The sequence below is a fragment of the Condylura cristata genome, unplaced genomic scaffold (assembly GCF_000260355.1).
Source record: "Condylura cristata isolate star-nosed mole 26May11 unplaced genomic scaffold, ConCri1.0 scaffold00001, whole genome shotgun sequence".
Lineage (NCBI taxonomy): Eukaryota > Metazoa > Chordata > Mammalia > Eulipotyphla > Talpidae > Condylura > Condylura cristata.
The window spans coordinates 76,463,921-76,469,920 of record NW_004567102.1 but is presented as its reverse complement, the minus strand read 5'-3'; the positions used below and the strand labels follow the sequence as shown (position 1 = coordinate 76,469,920).

The window sequence follows — 6,000 nt, the reverse complement described above, 5'->3', positions numbered from 1 at the left end:
GTGTGTATAAATATGCACCTAAGGGAAACTGTTAATAGTGCATTTAAACTTTCACAAAGTGTACTTTTAGGATTATTGCTACTGTCACAATGATAAGATACAACAGCCAATTCAAAGACACTTTTTTCTTGTAAGAATGACTGACAAAAAAGAAAAATTACATCCAGTGGTACAGAAAACAATTTCATAAGTAGTAATGAGATCCTCAGAAGTGTCTTGCATTCTTTAGAGTATATTAAGAAAAAAATTAAGAGAGAAAAAAAGTACACGAAATCAAAATTGAACCAAGAGAAGACATAAAAGACAGTCTTCAATTATCTTAAAATAGGTTCCATTTCTCAATCTGAGGCAGTTACTATTTTCCCTTGTGAGGTTTTACATGGAAATCTAGGATTCTCAGAACACTCAGTCTTTAGTATTTTTGCTCTTGTAAGCCAGGTTAAACTTTCAGCTCTTCTTCTATAAGATGTTTGATGATTAAGAGTCTAATGGAGTAAGGCTTAAAAACAAAACTCGCTTATATGACTATTGTAAGTAAGAGTAAGTGAAGATTTTTCATCAGCTATTTTAATGCTGTAGCTAAATCAAGACTTCTAATCCTATCATACTGTGAAGTTATGTTCATAAACACCTATTAGCTTTACATTTGGCACTTAGTATAGTCCTATGGCAAGGTATTATGAAAAGTCAATATTTTGTTTTTTCAAATATTACACTCATAGTATTTTAGAGTTGATAACTTCCTTTCCCTCTGAATACAGTTACCTTTTCAATAATATTTGATCGTGTTGGGATAACAAGGTGTTTACAGGTTAACCCCTCACCTTTCGTAATAAATAAACAGTAAAATTAAAAATTTGGAACTATCCAGATAACCATCTGATGCAAAATACTCAAATTAAATACCCCCAAATCACTGGTGATGAAAATGAAAGATACCAACAAGGGTGGGAAGGAGTAGGAAGAGAGTAATAGCATACTGTCTTTTGTGAAAAGATATTGTAAATATTATTGGACCATTAACTAACGTGCAGCTATTACTTTGACAAAAAATAAATAAATAAATAAATGAAAAGTGAACAAAAAGCACCAACCTACAATTTAGATACACTGGTAAAGTACAGAATAGGTGATGAAATAAGTTTCTCTCAAGCCCAGAGATACACTTGCACGCCCTTTCAAGCATCTATAAACCAAGACTAGCCATAAAGCAAGCATAAGTCATACATTCCCAGAACAATTTTCACTTATAAGCATGAAATGACAAAACCTCCACCATCTCTATTTAAGAAGTGCAACTTGGGAAGAAGTCCTGCAGTGTGACATTCCAAGGAAACAAGATATCTACTGACATTTAAAATTGCTGATCCATGGAAATAAAAGACATGAGAATGGGGAAAAGTACAAATTTAAGGCAGAAATATATATGCTGCTCACATTGACAGGTCTTGAGGCAATTCTTCTTTTTACATTCAAATAGACTAGTCTTTGTTTCCAAAACCACTTGGAAATATAAAATCAACCTACACAAAAGTATACTGATTAAAAGAAAGCAGTGAAAAACAGAAGTCAATGTAGCAAGAATTGGGGTGTACACAGGCAGAAATGCAGGGGAGTGAGGGCTCACCAGGGACAGAGTGGGGAGCAGAACAGGCGGATCCACTGAAATACACTGCTGAGGGGAGGTCAGGAGAGGGTGAGACAGGAGAGGTCTCTGCGCCATGTGGGTCAGCTCCCTGGCCAGGCATCAAACTCAGGCTGCAGTGGTGACAATGCTGACACTTAATCCGTAGGCCACCAGGGAAGCCCTCTACAAATTTCAGTGATTAAAAGCACTTATCCTTAAAGCTCAAATCTTTGCAGAAAACACGGCAGGGGGGTAAAGATTTCTTGGCTGGAGTTCAAGGGCTGCATTAAGTTTCTTCTTTGGAAAGCACAGTATCACGCACGACCTTCTCAAATTGCAGAAGAGAAGGTGAAGGAGAACCTATAGCTCTTTGCTGTGGTTTATCAAATGGATGAAAAATTCACAGAGTATTTAGAGATTTGACACAAAACAGAAACAACGTGGATGGAAATTAACAAGGGAGAGAAGCTAGAGCAGAAGGAATGTGTCCCAGGAGGAGGAGCAGGAGCATCACTGATCCTGTGATGATGGTGGACAAATTGAACAGTAATTCACAGACAGTAAATCCAGATCTAGTGATGGAGAAGGAAGATCTGATCCATGTGATTTAGGTGGAAAGTAATTCCTGACTCGTGGTAATTAATAATCTACAAAGTGTGTGCTGAATAGAAGTGTCAGGAGGGGACAGAGCAAAGGAGAGATCTGTCTTGAAACCATTTTTAGAATTTCAAATATCTACAGGAAATAGGTATTTGCCTAGAAAGAGAATAGTGGAGAAAGCTGGGCTGTCAACTGCCTGGAGGCCTGGGATTTTTATCAGTTTAACCCATGATGGGTAATTTCAGTGGCTGGCCGTTTGCTCTACCCAGAAATCTCTTTCCCCAGATATGGGCATGGCAGATCCCTCATCCCAGGAGACTTTCTCAATGAGGCCCACCCACCCGATTTAAAGTAGCTTCCCCCCTTTCCCATCCCCAATTGCTCTGCCTAAACCATTGTGTATGTCCCAGAGCTAGTACCTTCGTCAATGCCTGCTGCACTTGGGCAGTCCATCTTGTGCAGATAAGGTGGCAGTAACTGAGGCTGAGGGGCAGGTGAGAGCAGATCACAAAGACCACTGGGTGCTGCAGTAAGCATCTGAGACTTATTCAGTCATAGGCACTGGGAAGTCACTGAAAATCTGGACAGAATGGGGAGGGCGGGGAGGTGACTGTCAAATAAATATACATTATTGGTTTTTATAAGGTCATTGCCAGCTCCCCAAGATTCAGAAAAATGAGTCTGGGTGTGGGAAAGTCCCATAGGACTAGAGAACATCAAACCATCCTCTCTGCACAGGGTATTGTTGAGGACTGAGGGGGGTTGTCTCATGAACTCCTCTGATGTGCCAAGGTTGGAAAGGAGAGACACAAGAGGCAAGTACGGGCAGTGAATCATGCCAACTAGAAACCTGGGGTTTGAGCCCTGGTGGCGACTCACCACCCAGCTATCCTAGAGAACTGCCTCCATTTAATATCGGACCGTATTTTGCAGATTTAATTTTATTATGCAATTTGTCCTATTTCAATTATATTTAATTGCATATCAGAAGTGGGTTTAACTTCCAACATCATTACACATAATAACTTCAAGCCCCTCCCCACCTCTCAATTAGACATAAGAGAAAACCAGTATTCCCTAACCACCTGGTGAATGTGACAAGATAACGAGTCTCTAATAGAGTTGTTCTGTACACAGAGCTACAAAGTGACATTGAGCTTTAAGTTCTAGTGCCATCTGACCTGTGTACATGCTTCCTTAAATGAATACAACAGCCTAATTGGAAATGTTTCCATTTTAATGACTTTATATTTTCATTCACAACAACTTGATGCCCAGCCAATAACAAGTTTTGACAATGGTGTGAGGAAGTCGGAGCCCTCATGAGCTGTGGGTGGGGGGCATAATAGAACAGTGCCATGACTTTGGAGGAAAGTTGGCCATTCATTACCATATTAGACACAGAGTCGTCACATGGACCAACATTTGTAGCCCATGGATATGTCCAATAGAACTGAACGTTTATGTCCAGCAACATTATTCACAGAACCCAAAGTGTGGACACAACCCAAACATCTATCATCTGGGATGGGCAAACCAAATGCCGCATACTCATACAATGAGGTCTTATTCCGCAATAAAAATGAATGAAATGCATGTACATGCTACAACATGAATGGATCTTGAAAACATCATACCAAGTGAAAGAAACCAGACACAAAAGCCTATTATCATCAGACGTCCAAAACGGTAAGTGTATAGAGATAGAAGGCAGGGTAGTGGCTGCTCAGGGCTGGGAGGTTGGGGGAAGGAGTAGATGCTCATAGGCATGAGGTAATGAAAACTTAAAACTGGAGTGGTGATGGCTGTGTAACCATGGATCACTAAAAATCGAAGTGTATACCTGAATGGAGTACATTTATGTTATGTGAGTTATTTACTATCTAAATAATTAAAGTAAAAATTCTGTTCCTTCTCCTCCTAAAAGTCCTCTAAGTAATCTGCTTGTTTTCTAACCTCTGTCCCACCCATTTGCAAATTAATAGCTCATCCTGTATACTCAGCATGTTCCTACCTCAGTGTTTCCAGAGCTCTATTCCTCTAACACAGCTCATCCTGACACACTGTGACTTTCTGTGACTTTCGTCAGTGGCTTCCATTATCCTGTCAATTCTTCCACAGAAAGCCTCATTTTGTAATCATTTGAAATTCTCCTCAGTGCCTGCCTAGAACATACATACCATACACAATACACACACACACACACACACTCAATGAATCAATAAATGCTTGGTGAATAATGAATAAGAGAAGGAATGCTTTCATAATTAAACATATAAAATTCTAAAGTATGGCAGGACAAAATATAACAAAGTTTCCCATATCTGATTATCCTAATTTAGAATATTGAATTCCACTTAGTTTTGACATAATTGAGCTATTTATTTTTTGTGTATTATCAATTTTGTATTTTTTTGTGTATTTCCTATGTTGTTAGCTTTATCCAATCATCTAATTATCTGCTACTAAGTATTAAATATTTCAGTATCCTGTTGGTCAGTACTTTATTACCATCAAATATCCTTCTCTCTCCCTAGCTAAATAAGGGTTGGACTCCATTGAAAGGGATAAAATGAATTCCCCTTCAGGCAATATTTCTACCAAAATAAAAGTGTTTAAATATATTAAATTTATAAATCTATAAGGAAATATGCCAGGCATAAGAGGAGAAAGCGATTAAAAAACCATGAACCCTACTCTTAAGGAACTTACAGTGTAAAGAGAAGAAAATGCTAGTGACAATGTGGTGTCCTATCCTCCCAGAAGGTTACAAACAGGATACTGAAGAAATGCACAGAAGAGAGAGGGCAGTGAAGAGGGGATTCACAGCAACAGCCTCAAAAATATGTGAACTGTATGTTGAAAAGAAATTGGAATTAGATTAAGGGTAATTATGGAGAAAGCAACTCAAGAAAACAATCAACAGAGGGAAGGCAATCTAGTCTTTTACTGTGTTTTCTGTTCAGCAGTTCTGCGGGCTCACTGAAAGTAAGAGAAGCCCAAGGATGTCAGCTTGATTGGAATATCTGAACTCAACCACTAAAGCCAACGTGTCTTTACTCTCAACAGAATTTCTACCGGCCCCACAGCCTGTGGCAGAGGCCACTTTTCTCCCACTTCTCTGCCCCTCTCAAACTCAGGTGCTCTTCAGTAGCTACTGGTTTCCTTTGAGTGCCAGGCAGCAACGTGAATTGCTTCTTAGTCAATTTTAAATGCCTGAAGAGAGATTCTCGATTATCCTCCAGTAATGGCCTGGGGGCATGTCTCCCCACCTGCTCTAATTTGGTGGGAAGGGCTGGGGATTAAGGGGTGAGAAGGTATAAAAAGCAGTAACTGGCGTGGCTTCAGTTAGAAAGTCTCGCAAGTCAATCAGCTGCTCTTCATTTTCCTCATGAACGTGGCATTGAGTTGCGGTAATGGCTGAGCTGCTGCTAGCAAACGGTAGTAATACAGGATCCTGCAAGTCTCTTTATATGAAAACAGGGACTGCGAAGAACCTGGACAGGGGACAGGCACCCCTGCTGACCCTTTTGTCCTCAACTGGCAACCTACTAGGCGGACACGAGAACAAATGAAACATAGATCAGCGGGTGTGCATGAAAGCTGGGGTCGGCCTCGTCTTTAACCAACTCTTCTCCTTTCTGTAACCATCTAAGTTTTCTGATATGAAGCGCCGAAGTTCGCTTCTGTTAGACTTTTCTAGATCATAAAAATAAGATGATAGGTAAATTAAACCTTTTTGTTCTCCCACTTAAAACCTCCCTGTTGCATTG

The 6,000-nt window shown here is 39.8% G+C and overlaps 1 protein-coding gene across 1 annotated transcript in view; it reads right to left on the bottom strand.

Annotated features, from left to right (window-relative positions):
• Positions 1–6,000, bottom strand: part of LOC105853295 (utrophin-like) — a 183,028-nt gene that overhangs the window by 73,404 nt on the left and 103,624 nt on the right. The gene's annotated exons all lie outside the window — the stretch shown is intronic.